General features: G+C 36.6%; 1 non-coding gene across 1 annotated transcript; it reads left to right on the top strand.

The window, feature by feature from the left end:
* Nucleotides 1-14,083: 14,083 nt before the first annotated feature.
* LOC121218936 (small nucleolar RNA R71) lies at nt 14,084-14,190 on the top strand. Its single transcript, XR_005915417.1, has one exon. It is a non-coding gene; the product is annotated as a small nucleolar RNA R71 (small nucleolar RNA).
* Nucleotides 14,191-15,886: the final 1,696 nt, after the last annotated feature.

Here is a 15,886-nt window from a genome sequence, read left to right as displayed (position 1 = left end):
TTCTCTCATTTTCGACAGACAACCACCACCTAAAATTCCTCCACAATGGGCTATAGCTTCACCACCTCCACACCACCGTCCAACGTTATCTTTTCCCCCTATTTTCTTTCGATCACTGCCCTTCACCACCACCGTTGCCATCGTGAACCGTTGTGAACCACTATGAAAAGACCTTCCTCCACCACTCATTTTTTTCTCTTTTCTCTCAATATTATGACCGAACACTTCCATTATTTTTATATATTTTCTCACCTAATTGGACCATTGTCCTCGTCGCCATCGCCAGTGCTATTTTTTCCGCTGGGTTTTAATTTTTCCCTTTTTCTTTCTCTTTCGATCTATCCCATCTCTTCTAAGGATTCAATCATCCTATGTTATTTATTTTGTGACCAAGAATCATCAATCATATAATTCTTGTAGATTGTTAAACCTCTCTGCTCCTTCACCGAGATTCGTCATTGATTTCATTGTGTAATCGAGTAGTTTAAGTACATGAGAAGTATTGAGAATATTCTTTCCTCTCTATTATTTTTCCTCATAGTCGAATGGTGTTAAGACACATTTTTTTCATGTGTTAACATTTTGTTCCTATATTCTTTGTCGGATCAAACAACGCCAATCTAAAAGATCCTTAGTGTGATAACGAAGGCATCGAATCTAAGTCTCGATTTAAGGGTAAATAATTGGTGAGAATTATTTCAATGATTAATCTTTAAGTAATAAGACACATCCGATAGATCTATAACTAAAATACGTGTTTGATGCGCTAGATTCATCTACCTGGTTTAGCTCCAAACGAAACCTCTTTTAATAGGATTGTGGCAATCAAATCTTCGATATAAGGTGTGGGATCTAAATATTTAATTTGAGTATAATATGCTACTTTTATTTTTCATAAAATGCTACTAAATAATTATTTAAGAGTACACTAAGTACTCTAAGAAGAGTTAAAAAACTCATCATAAAGAAATTCCAAGTAAGTGTTCCTAAAATTATTAGTCCATAAAAACTATGATTTGTGATGTGTTGATGTATGTGATGATGATATATGTGTGCAAATATCATCTCTATGTTATATGATACAATGATCAGATTAGGTATAAAAGTGGTCAAGTTATTATAACGAATTATAATTAATGTTATGGCAAAACCAAGTTAAGTACGCAGTGGTAAATTAAAGTAGTAAGGATGTGTGTAAAATGTATATTGACTAGATTGAAAAATGCTAAGGCAAAGAAAAAGTAAAAATGCAATGGAAATTACGAGAATAATAACGTAAATAATTTACGAGCAAATAAATAAATAACTAATAATGTTATGGCGAAGATACTACGATAAAGGATTAAGGGTCTATGATGTTGATTTGGAAGGTTGGGATTACTAAGAATTTGCCCTTACTTTCAGTAATGCCTCAGCAAAATCGTTCTCAATATACTACTTAGAAGAGACCTAAAGTGATCTGCTTCTTTCGAGAGGTAGATCTCAAGTTACCGTGCCTGTGTCTATAGGCCTTAGCATGGTACCCTGCCCTATTTTGTCTTCGTTCTATACAAACACTACACTATGTCTAAAGTTTGTTGCAAGTATTCGGTCGAATACCTGCTTGTATCATTCAATTTTAGTCCAGCTAATCTAACCTTTTCAGAATTAGATTTAGTTTATGGGCATGCTACACAATCATCTATGTCTAGAGAATGTATGCATACAATTGGGAAATAAAAATAATTGAATGAAACAATATATTGAATCAAATATATGCTTCAACCATTAATGAAAGTAAAAGTTTCATCAAGCAATCCCAACCTTATGAGATTTAGCTCATAGGTTGACAATTAAAATTCAAGTACAAAATAACACCCAACATCATTTTGATCAAATAAATTCATAGGAGAACATATTAAGAAATAATGGAAGAACTTAGAAAGATGGTTGTCACCAAGTCAATCCATAATCGAGCAACACGATGTCCTACGGTGGCTGAGAGGGATTGCTTTTGATTTCCTCCTTTCATCTCTACTCAGTCGTTACCCTTTATTGTTGCCTCTGAATCTTTACACCCTTTAGGGTTTCCTCCTTTGGCTTTTTATCAGCTTTTCTTCCTAGGGTAACTCCAACCATCCCTGATATCTTCTCCTCTTTTTTAGGTATATTTTTCTAGTACAAGTTGAGTGGGGCTAAAACTAGTATGCATTGAGTGTTAACTCGGTCATATTCTTGAAATTGCCACGGCATTCGTGTTGGCAATTTGTCCAACCTTTTACCCCGAAAAACCTTCACTCTTTTTCTTTCTTTCTCCACATATTACATTTGCCAAACCACCAAACACAACCTTTCCACATATAATTAAAAGTACCTAACATTTAAACACAATCCAAGCTTTTAATGCAATGATAAAAATACCAATGAAATGTCCTAAAATGAAACTAAAGGTACCAAGTATAAGTAATTAGCTAGGTCTAAAGACATGAAATATAACTCTTTTTTAGAGTTATCACACTCCAAACCTGAGTTATTGCTTGTCCTCAAGCAAAATATGCATGAGTACGTGAATGCAAAAATATTGCCAGTGCATATACCCATCTTGTACTGTCAATTTATTCGAAGATCAATATATACATTAGTTCTCAACAATCTTCTAAAAAACTGGTTCAAGTTTCAAAGGTTCAGTTTCAGGAAGGTAGTGTAGAAAATTGCTCCCTAAAACAAAATTTCCTAAATAACATGTGTTTTCTGGCCATAGCAAATATCTCCTAATTTACCTAGTTCATTTGTTACCTAAACTCAAGTTACTCTTGCTCTAAGCATACTTGAAATGTATAAACCATTTATATTTGTGTTCTTTTTGCATATTATTATAATAGGGGATTTAACATGTCACAAAATTCTTTGACTTGATAATCGCAATGGAGCATGCACCGAATTACCTAGTACCCAATCATGTCACAATTTAAATAGAAATCACTCTTGAAGCTAAGGCTTTTGACTTAAAAGATGGATGGAGCAAACAACTACCTATTACATAGCGGAGTACCCCTAATTTATTTACTTCCTATTACATACTTTTAGTTAAACTCACCTTTCTACTCAAGAACACGATGAAGCAAACAAAGTGGTACGGACTTACTCAACAATTCTAAGCACTGGAGTTCCTATTATCCTTTATTTAATAATAACGAGGCAATATGACTGAATTTGGCTTCAAAAGTCCCTATGTTCATTAGAAGATACTCACTATAACCCGAAAAAACTGAGTATAGGACATCTGATTTTTAGAAACTAATTTTCGAGCAACCAATCCTAAGCTAAATTCACCTAATCCATTGTTACATGTTCTAGGTGTATTGAAGAATCTAAACTCATCATTGAACATTATAAGTATAGATTGTACTCCTCATTGGCAAACAATACTTAATAGTGAAATTACAGTGGCAAAATCGATTTAGCTATACCAAAATGACTACACTAAAATGATCACACATACTAAATATAAAATGCAATCTAAATGCACAACACACCCCCAAACCTAAGGGATGCATTGTCCTTAATGCATGACTAGATATAAAAGAGAACAATCAAAAGGGAATTTTGTACAAAAAATGCCATAACAAAAGAAATAAAATGCAAGATGCATGAAAGAAATAGAAAACTTAGCTGGCTTTGATTAGTATGTAGATACTTTAGTCTGCCCGACGAGTGGATTTTTAGGTACTGACTTTATATCGCCATTTCCCATTTTTGGGGTCCATTTCTTCCCCTTCCTTATCAGTTTCCATGAGCTTATCGATTAGATGATCAATGTCAATGCCTTGTATAGTTACAGAAGTTAGTGGAAAAGATGGAACAGGGTCCTTACCTTTAGTGGTGGCAGTGTGATCTTTTTCTTCTTCTTCATCCTTTTCAATATTTAGGGATGTCATCTGTTCGAGCTCTTCAACAACAGGTTGAGTAGGCTTCACAGCAATAGTTTGAGTAGGCTCCTCGGCAGCATCATAAGATTGGAGCAAAGTGGCGTGGAAGACAAGAAATTTTGGCCTTGGCTCTGTAAAATTCTTTTGCAGAGATCTTCTGAGAGCCAAATCCCTACTCCTCACATAGGCCCAATATTAAGCTTGCTGCTGCCGGGCCTAGACAATCTCTTCAGCCAGGTGTATTGTACGTAGATGACATATTTTCTAGCCCTACTCCATCTTCTGCTCCATCTGCTTTAAGGAGTGAAATATTTTCCGTTTGAGGGAGCTACAAGAAACTGAAGGTGTTACCGTGCGAGTTGCCCTAGCAGCATCAGTGCCTTGAATCTTGGCAAGGATGTTCATGAACAATCCACCCTTATTAGGGGCGATATCCTCATCTTCATTGATAAGGACTCGGACGGTTCAAAATAGAGCAATAATAAGTGAGGGAAAGTTTAAGCTACCAATATTCTTCTCAGCACATCGGTGTACTTGAAAAATGACCCTATTAACATTAATTCTTCTCCCTTTTATGATGGAGTGCAGTAAAAAAATTCTATCTTTTGAAATAGTTGTATTGTGTGTAGACGACATAAGTCGGTTCCTCCTAAAAGGCTTCAACACAGTCCTCTCAATAATATAACACTCTTGATTGGAAACAGTCCATCGTGTTCCTTCAATACATAAATCTTCCAATACTTTGGCTAAACCCTCAACAATGATATTGTCAGCAAACAATGTGTGTTCATCTTGGACACCTACAACACCAAACTGTGCATTAATATGATCTTCATTAAAAGGAACGAAAGTTCCCCTTGTGCAGATAAAAAGAGAATCTGGAGAATTGACATGGGCATAAAATTCCTGAATAATTTTCCCTAAAACATCTTTTGTATGCGAATAGAAAATATTACAGCCATGCTTTTCTACTACGGAGGACATAGATTCATCATATCCCATGTATGGTTCATGGCCACAACAGCCCTTAATGGTTCAATAGTTTTGAAGGCAGTTTTAATACGAGCCATTGGAGAAGGCTGGAAAAAATATTGGACAATGTACTGGAAGAAAAAGATAAGAAAGATTGTAGAGAAAGAGTAATAAAAATGAAAACTTTAGGAGAAAACTAAGAGATGTGAGCAGTTGATAAGAGGAAAATAAAGGAGATAATGATGACAATTTACCAAAAATGAAACGTACTAAGAAAGCTGTGTGACGTAGAGGAGAAAAAAATGAATAAGGAAGATTTGGGGGGAATGTGAAGTGCCCTAATCCTTAAGAAATTGTAACTTCTCTTCTAAGAGCGGACCAAGTAACAAAATTGGCCTAGCTATAAAAAACAAATCTCTCCCCTTGGACTTATCTGCCAAGTCATCCTCATGTTATCCATTTACCCAGGTTGTCGCAATGCTACGACAAACTTCTCTTCATATCACAACTGCTCAGTTCATATTCTGTCTCTAGAAATCATAGAAAACTATTCAAAAATAAGGAAACAAAAATGGAAACAATATTAAATGAGTACTAAAAATAAAATTAAAGTAAAACAAGCAAGGAAAAGAGAGATAAAATAAATTATTATCTCGAACATCTCGAAGGTCAATGGAGTGCTTGTCTCGATCCACATGAGCACCCCAGTACTGTTTTAAGTGTTGTCCAGAAGCGGAAACACTTACGTAGGCCAAATACCCCTCACATCCCTTGCGAACCAGTTTCTCAGCTACCAATGCATAGATCACATTAGCCAAGTAATTTTGACGTTCCCCAATCACAACTACTTCATCACCCTCCTTAGTTCCCAATACGACCCTCTTAGTCGTATAGTCTAAACTGACTTTGGGATAAACAATGATGGGGTACTTTGTTTCGGCGATCGGATTTGTGTACAGAATAATGAGGATTTAAGGCAGTCGATTCTTAGAGAGGCGCATGGCAGTCGCTATGCTTTGCATCCCGGTGAGAACAAGATGTACCGAGATCTTAAAAAATGGTACTGGTGGCCAGGGTTCAACCGTGAGGTTACTGACTTCATTGCTTGCTGTTTGACTTGTCAGCAGGTTAAGGCTGAGCATCAGTTACTTTTAGGTTTGCTGCAGCCGGTTAAGATACCGTTAAAGAAATGGGAGCGAGTAACGATGGACTTCGTTAGTGTCTTGCCTCTAACATCCACTAAGAAGGATTCTATCTGGGTCATCGTGGATCCATTGACCAAGTCTACTCACTTCATCCTGATAAGGACAGACTTTTCTCTTCAGAAATTAGCTAAGCTCTACATATCGAAATAGTGAGACTGTATGGGGTACCTGTCTCGATCATTTCTGATAGAGATCTTCGTTTCACGTCTCGATTCTGAACGAAGCTTCGTGAGGCTCTGGGTTCAAGATTAGACTTTAGTACTGCTTTCCATCCTTAGACAGATGGTCATTCAGAAACAGAGATTCAGATACTAGAGGACATGTTGAGAAGCTGTGTTATTGATTTTTGAGGCAGTTAGGAGGAGTACTTGCTGTTAGCGGAGTTTGCCTACAATAATAGCTTCCAGTCTACCATCCAGATGGAACCTTATGAGGTACTGTACGATCGTAAGTGTCGCACTCCTTTATGTTGGACTAAGTTGGGCGACCACCGTGTTTTGGGTCCTGAGTTGGTCTCTGAGACAGAAGACAGGCAGAAATCTTATGCGGATTTGAAGAGGTGTGAGATCGAGTATTCTGTCGGGGACTTAGTTTTTCTTAAGGTCTTGCCATGGAAAAAGGTTCTAAGGTTCGGTCGTAAGGGTAAGCTAAGCCCACATTTTATTAGACCTTACCGCAATTCGGAACGTGTGGGACCTGTCGCTTATCAGTTGGAGTTACCTCCGAAGTTGGACCGTATTAATGATGTATTTCACATCTCGATGTTGAGGCACTACCGCTTTGATCCCACGCATGTTGTTTCTGCTGAGGAGATTAAGGTTAGGCCAGACTTGACCTTCGAGGAGGAGCCGATTCAGATTCTTGAGCGTGATGTAAAGGTCCTTCAGAAAAGTCTATTCACTTAGATAAGGTTCTGTGGTGTAATCATAGCACTGAGGAGTCCACGTGGGAGCCTAAAGATGTGATGCATCAGCAGTATTCTCACATATTCTGATCAGGTAAATTTCGAGGACGAAATTTTCTTTTAGGGGGGTAGAATTGTAAAGCCCCAAAATTTCTAATTTCGTTATTGTGAAAATATGGCAAGAATATCTCTCTGCTTCAGTGGTTAAGTGTTCTGGGTGTGTGTATGAGGTACCAATTTCAAGCCTTGACTTGGGCAAATTTTGGTATTTTTATGTATAAAGCCTTATCTCTAATCAATAGGCTTCTAGTTAAAAGTTGGTAAAAATATATTAGAATGGGCCTGCTGGTCCGGTGGCTAAGGTGTGTGTTGGCAGGTGGGAGGTATGGAGTTCAAGTCCCTGCACGAGCGAGTGAATTTTTTTTTTTTGCCTGGCCGTATGGCGTAGTGAAGTCCTAGTCAAATTGAAATTTCAAGTAGTGGAGGTGTTGTAGAGGTTAGGGAGAGAATTAAGGAGATAAGTTACCAGATTTTTAGGCATTATCTTTTTTTTGTTTTTTTTTTCAAATTTTAAACTCTTTTCCACCTTTTTGACATTTTCTCTCTTCTCCGCCGCTCTCAATTTTCAGTTTTCCTATTTTTTCTAAATAAAAAATCCTTGCTGCTGAATTTCCCTTGAATTCCCCTTCCGTTTTTGTTGTTTTTCTTCATCTTTTCCCCTTTGTGCAAGCATGCAATTGTGTTGTACGGTAAGCTTCCGTTTTATTAAACTCGAATGTTACTCTGGATAAGGGATTAAAGGGTGTTTTGTTGAGTATTTATGAGTCGATCGTGAGGCTGGAATTAACATTAATCGATTTGACTCGAATGAGGAATGGTTATTTTTACAGTAGCAAATCATTTCGGTTGCTATCTCCCTCATGTTAAGTAGTGGTGGAATTGTGCGAAGTTAAAAGGTTTTTGGTGATCTTGGGATTGCGTAAGCAGCAAAAATGATACAGGTGTGTACCCGAAACATAGGAATTGGGATTTGATGAAAAGCCAAAATTGCTTGTTTTCGTGAAATAAGAGAAATAAGAGAAAGTGACGCAAAAAATTGTAGAGAAAGGAAATAAGGGTGTTATAATCTTGGAAATCAACATTCTGCATTAAAATAGTTTTCGACAACAATAGTAGTCTAACTTTGAAAAATCATCTAAAATAGTGGAAATTGAATTAGAGGTTGAATAAATTATGAAATTAAAGTTTTGAGGTATTTTCATGGAAGAAACCGTGTAAGAAATGAGATTGTAAGTTATGAGATATAATGAATTTTGTGAGACAAGGTCAGAATGGTTTCAGGTTCACTTGTTCTGACTTTGGAAAATCATCAAAAATTGTAAAAGAATAATTAGGGGCTTAAATTTATATGTTTAACTCCTTAATGTTAATATCTGAACTAAATATATATACTGAAATTGCATAATAGCATATCATCCATGGTATGTTGCATTGCATTGGGTTGGGGGTTGTTATTCGAAGGAAGTGTACTGAAAGGTTTTAAGCCTAATTTACTGGTAGCTCAGGTGCAAACTATTGTTTTGTGCCGCATTCGATACTAATTGGAATGTAGGGATGGGTGGATTGATTATATCCCCACATAGAGTATAGGGTTGGACGGAGATGGTGTGTAGAGGCTGGATGGGTAAGATTTTTATACTGCATAACTGTTACTGCTATTGATACTGTGATTTTTGACACTATACTAAGATGGGCTAAGGCCAAACTGTCACTGATACTGAAAAGAGCTTAGGCCCAAGACTGTTTATCTCTGCACTATGAATACTGATTGTTTGTTTCTTTCTGCGGGATTACTCACTGAGTTTACATAAACTCACCCTTTTTGTTTAATGTGCAATGTAATCCCCAGACTTAGACGGTTCGGTGCGACAGAGGAATCAGCGATGACCACAGTAATTTTTGGACTTCACGGTTTTCAATTTATGTTTTATGATTTAATTATTATTGATTGTTTAGGTTGTAATTTAAGGACCCTCTGAGACTTTGGTTTTAAATATTAGGGTTTTATTTATTTATTTTATGGATTTATACTTGCTGGTCATAAGAAATTCAGTTTTCAAAAAGTTAAAGTATTTTCTAAATGCATGATCACATAGACTGTTTTACTAAAGCTTCTGCAACGAGGTATGTTTCTAAAAAAATGTTTTAAATGAATAAAGACGTCTTCCTAAATTCTAATAAAGGTTTACTAAAGATAATAACATGGAATGTTTTCAATGTAACAACGAGGGTTCAAAAACATTATCATGTGACATTGCCAGATACGACCATAACGTCTAGGCTGGGTTTGGGGTGTTACAAAAAGAAAAATAGAAAATATAATTATTAGCTCAAACATCTCGGAGGTCAATGGATTGCTGGTCTCGATCCACATGAGCACCCTAATAGTGCTTCAAGCATTGTCCATTAACCTTAAATGTGACCCCCATTTTCATTTATTTAACATCAATAACTCCATGGATAGACTTGAGCTACTTCAAAGGGACCTAACCAACGAAATTTTAATTTTCCAAGGAACAACTTGAGCCTAGAGTTGAACGACAACACCTGTTATCCTGATTCAAATTGTCTTAGCATAATCCTCTTATCATGCCACCGCTTAGTCTTGTCCTTGAATAGTTTAGCATTCTCATACACTTGTGCTCGAAATTCTTCCATTTCATTCTGGTCTAACAACTTGTTATGGCCAGCAGCTTTGCAGTCCATATTCAGCTTTTTAATAGCCTAAAATGCTTTATGCTCTAGCTTAACAGGTAAGTGACATGGCTTTCCAAAAACAAACTTAAAAGACGACATCCCCAATGGTGTTCTGAATGTCGTATGATCAACTCACAAATTCATTCAATCTGGAGGACCAATCTTTTTTAGATGGGTTCACCACTTTTTCCAGAATTTGTTTAATTTCCCTGTTAGAAATCTTCGTTTGTCCATTTGTTTGGGGATGCTATCTTGTGGCAATCTTATGCTTCACCTCATTCCTGTGCAAAACGTTACCAACTAATTTGCAATCAAAATGAGAGCATTTATCACTGATAACTGCTTGTGGTGTACCAAATCTTGTGAAAATGTTCTTCTACAAATACTTCAGCACTGACTTAGCATCATTCGTAGGAAGGGGTATCGCTTCGACCCACTTAGAGGTGTAGTCCACTTCCACGAGCATGTAGAGATTGCCAAATGATGGTGGAAATGGACCATAAAGTCTATTCCTTAGACATCAAACAACTCAATCTCCAAAATGTTTTGCAGTGGCATTTCGTGTCTCTTAGATAAATTACCTATCCTCTGACAACGATCACATAACTTATAAAATTCCTGGGTATCCTTGAACAAACTTGGCCAATAAAAACCAAATTTGAGTACCTTGGCAGTAGTTCTCATTCCTCCAAAATGTGCTTCATAAGGTGCCAAGTGACAATGTTGCAGAATGCTATGTATTTCATCATCAGGGACACACTTCCTAATTATTTAATCAGCACAATACTTGAATAGGAAGGGTTCATCCCAATAATAATGTTTGGCATCATGAAGGAACTTCTATCTTTTTTACTTTTGAGATCAGGTGGCAACAGCCCACTTACTAAGAAGTTCACTATATTGGCGTACCAAGGTAATGCCATGGCAACCAACAGTTGCTCATCTAGAAAATCTTCTTTAATAAGTTGAATTTTTCCATCTTTATTTCCAGCTTCTAACCTTGACAGGTGATCAACCACTTGATTTTTAGTCCCTATTCTATCTCAAATTTCTAACTCAAACTCCTAGAGCAGAAGTATTCACCGAAATAATCTTGGCTTGGCATCTTTCTTGGTCACCAAATACTTAATAGCAAAGTGGTTTGTGTAGACCGTGACTTTGGTGCCAGCTAAATAAGATAAAAATTTATCAAATGTGAACACCATAGCAATTAAATTTTTTTCCGTGCTGGTGTAGTTCATCTGCACATTCGTCAGGGTCCTGGTTGCATAATAGACTGCATGAAATACCTTGTCTTTTCACTGTCCCAACACTGCTCCCACAGCATAATCACTGGCGTCACACATGAGTTCAAAGGGCAGTGTCCATTTTAACACTATTACAATTGGTGCCGCTACTAATCTTTTCTTTAATTCCTCAAAAGCAATCAAACAAGGTTCATTAAAATTGAAAGGTCTACTTTGCTCCAGCTAGGCGCACAAAGGTTTAGATATCTTTGATAAATCCTTAATGAATCTTCTATAAAACCCCACGTGGCCTAGAAAACTTTAATACCTTTGATACTAGTCGAATGCGGCAATTTTTCTATTACCTCAAATTTTGCTTTCTCAACTTCAACCCCTTGATGCGATATCTTATGCCCTAGCATAATACCTTCATGAACCATGAAGTAGCATTTCTCCCAATTTAAAACAAGATTTTTCAAGGAATCCTCAATATCATTGTGAAACACAGAGAAATCGTCCATGAAGACTTTAAGAAAATTTTCCACCATGTCCGAGAATATCGCCATCATACAATGTTGAAATGTTGTCGGGAAATTACTTAACCCGAATGGCATTCAATGAAATGCAAAAGTACCATATGAACAAGTGAAAATTGTCTTCTCTTGGTCGATAAGAGTTATTTCAATCTGATTATACCCTGATTAACCATCCAAGAAATAGTAGAAGGCTTTCCCAACTAATCTATCCAACATTTGGTTAGTAAATGATAAGGGAAATTAGTCCTTGCGAGATGCCTTATTGAGCTTGCGATAATCCATCTATACTCTCCATCCCGTGACAATACGAGTTGGAATAAGATCATTATTATCATTGCTGACCACTGTGACACCTACTTTCTTAGGCACATATTGTATAGGACTTACCCATGAGCTACCCGAGATCGGATAAATAATACCTATGTCAAGCCACTAGATAATCTGTTTCTTAACAACTTCCTTCATGATTGGATTCAACCTCCTCTATTGTTCAATAAAATTTTTATGGCAATCCTCCAGTAAAATTTTATGCATATAGATAGTAGTACTAATTCCCTTGATGTCAGCATTTATACATCCCAATGCCTTCTTAGATCGTCGGAGTACTTTCAACAACCTCACCTCTTGATCGGGTGTCAACTCGACAGAAATAACTACTAGCAATGTGTTGTTCTCTTCCAATTATGCATATTTTAAATGCATCAGTAAAGGATTCAACTCGAGCGTGGGGGGTTCCTCTATAGATGGTTTAGGAGGCTTAAAGGAGTGATCTAATAAATCCAAGGATTCAAACCTCTTCCCTAATGTATCCACAAACTGGTTGGTTTTCGTAGCTTCACCAAGGTCTTCAAAAATTATTGCATTACTCCGCTCAAATGAGTCTTCACCACTATCAGAATTACCGTAGAAAAATGTTGTGAACTCTTCCTCCACTGTTGCCCCTATCAATTTAATGATATGGCATTCTTCATTCTCATCAGTGCATTCCAAAGCATCAAATACATTAAATGTGATCTTTCGTTCATTTACCCTTATGGTCAGTTCACATTTTTGCACATCAATTAAAGTCCTATATGTAGCAAGAAAATGTCTTCCAAGAATATTTGGCACATCTTTGTCAAATCCACATTCTAAAATAAGGAAATTTGCCAGAAAAATAAACTTATCTACTCTTACCAATACGTTCTCAATTTTACCTTCCTTTCCCAATTCTCAGCTTCTTGACAATAGAAATAGGCATTAGATTTATACTTGCTCCTAAATCACATAATACCTTACCAACATACTTATTTCCTATTGAACATGGGATAGTAAACCTCATTGGGTCTTTCAACTTTAGAGGTAAATTATTCATCAACATCGCTTTGCACCATTCAGTGAGAGCAACAGTCTCAAATTCTCTCAATCTACATTTCTTTGATAGTATGTCTTTCATAAATTTTATGTAATTGGCATCTGTTCCAAAGCTTTTACTAACGGTATGTTGATTTGGAGTTGTTTCAGGACATCTAGAAATCTCTTGAACTGGGCTTCTTGTTTACAATTGTGGAATCGCAGAGGAAATCATGGAGGTGGCCATCCTTTAGGTTGCTGATGTTGTTTTGCTGTAGCATTTACATCGGCAAACTAATCTGATTTCGCTACATCAGTCTGTTGTTTAGCCTTCCCAATTACAGTGTGATTTTTAGATGTTTCTGAAATCTTTCCATGATTGCAATCTGATTTCCCTTCTTCTGCCATGGCATCTTTAACAATATCATTCAATTGAGTCCCACTTCTAAGAGTAATTGCTTTACAATACTCCTTCCCTTGTGATCTCGAGTTCTTAGTATCACTTGGCAGAGCTCCTTGAGTCTCGATTTTAAAGCGTTTGCTATCTGCCCCACTTAATTCTCAAAAGCTGAAAGGGATGCAGCTTGGCCAAATATTCTTTCAGGAAGGCTTCAATAGATGATGATGATGATGATGATGATGATGATGACGACGACAATGATGATGATGAATCAGATGTCTAACCTTGTTGGGCATTCTGCCTCAACATAGGTTGAGTATAACCAGGCTGTGCACTGATGGCATTTTGTCTTGTAGTATTGTTAAAATTCCCGCACCTTGATTATTTCAACTAAAGTTTGGATGTTGCTTCCACCCTGGATTGTAGGTGTTGGAATAAGGGTTATTATTCCGATTGAAATTACCCATGTAACACACAGATGTTGGGTTTGATGGGCATTCATAAAACACATGGTCTTCGCCACAATAAACACACGATAATTCGACTGATTGCATCTCTTGAACTGCAATTGGCCTCTTTATATTTTTTATCATGTTAGTTAAAGATAATACCTAGGAAATTAATGAAGTGATTGCATCAAGTTCCATGGTGCCAACAGTTCTCCTACCAATCCAAATTCACGTGGTAGGATATTGATAATCATTATTGGCAATATATTCCATAATCTCATAAGCTTCATTATAAGATTTATCCAACAAAGTACCATTGGTAGAAACATCAACTACCATTCTTGTATATGCATTCAGACCATTAAAAAACATATTCATTTGAGTCTAGTGCTGAAACCCATGCATCGGACACTTCCGCAGTAATTTTTTAAATCTTTCACAAGCTTCATATAGTGCTTCATCCTCTGATTGCTGAAAAGACGTGATGTCATTTCTAAGCTTGGCATTCATGTTTGGTGGATTACACTGTAACAAAAACCTCTGAAAAAGGTCATTCCATGATGCCACTGTCCTTGACTTAAGTGTAATTTAAGCCACAAGGCATCTTTAGGAACACTCTATTTTCTAAATGAGTCATGGACTTCTAGAAAAAGTCTTAAGTAAAATCTTGTATCCTCATTTGGAGACCCACTGAACTGTCCAACAGTTTGCACCATCTGAAACATTACTGGTTTAAATTCAAATTGCTGAGCTTGTATGTATGGTCTAACTATTCCTAGATTCAAATCGTCCAAAATTTGAACAACATGTTCCTCAATTGGTCTGTTTCATTCATCTATCACACGATGAATAGGAAGATCAATGAAACACCCTTAACTCGTATCTGTCATCTGAATAGGGTTACAGAGCATTACCGTAAAAACATAACCTAAAATCATTCATTTCCAAACATTTCAATAAATATTGCATAATCCATTAATATACATGCATATCGTCCCTTATTCGAGCCCTCAAGGCCTTAGAATCACTTTAGAAACGATTCAAGACTAAGTCAGGAACATTTGAAATATTGAGGAAAAAGTTAGAAAACTTCAAATTGCAGGGGTCACGCGATTTAGACACACGCCCGTGTCCCAGCCTGTGTCCCTGCTCATGTAACTCTCTGAGTTAGGTCACACGGCCAAGCCACACGCCCGTGTGCCAAGCCATAGCCATGTAACTGCCTGACTTGAAACCTTAAAAACCTATAGGGGACACACGGCCATGTTGCATGACCATGTATCACACACAACTAAGACACACGGCCAAGGCATCATAAACATGCCAAAACATACATAATATGACCAATTCAAATGACCAAATTCCGTTCACCCAATATGCTATATAAGGCACCTCAAAAGCAAGCATTCAACTTAACTACACATGCCAATATAACTTACACCATGCCAATATAACTTAACTTACAGATGCATATTTGGTCACATTGCTACCATTTCATAACATACCATACTTGACTTATACCATGCCAATATAACTTACCATTTGAACCCTTACTTTCATACATTTCAAACACATATACCTAAACTTATACGTATTTGATAATAACTCATCCATGCATATCTAACTTAATCCAATACCAAATTATACCATAATTGACCATATTGAAACTATACAATCACATACCTAATTGGTCATTCAAACATACATCAACTTAGCCATAATAACACTAACCATCAAGGCATCCAAGTACCATAAGTACATCAACCATAATAACATATACATGCCAAACATAATAACTAGATCATTAAACACAAGTCCACCTATACATGTCATTATAACCTTGACCAAAACATTAAGATCTACCGATATAATCGTTGGATAGTGTGATAGACTCCGACGAACTTCCAAACTGATCGAGCTTCTGATAATCTGACCAAAACATTAAAAGCTTAGTAAGCTTGTATAAACATTAAACATAACATTTCATTTCAATAATGAACTTTATAGGGTAATTATAAACCTATACCAACACTAAAAGATTATCAAACCATATAATCATCAACTCACAAATAAGTAAGTCCATCAACACCACATATACTTATCATTCCTAACATAATAGGGCTTTATAAGACATTACATAGTCATTAATCTTTTCATAAGACTAAGAACCATTCCATTTACTTAGTTACCATTCCAT

The sequence above is a fragment of the Gossypium hirsutum genome, chromosome D06 (assembly GCF_007990345.1).
Source record: "Gossypium hirsutum isolate 1008001.06 chromosome D06, Gossypium_hirsutum_v2.1, whole genome shotgun sequence".
Lineage (NCBI taxonomy): Eukaryota > Viridiplantae > Streptophyta > Magnoliopsida > Malvales > Malvaceae > Gossypium > Gossypium hirsutum.
The sequence above is the reverse complement of the archived record's forward strand: the minus strand, read 5'-3'. Positions and strand labels throughout refer to the sequence as shown.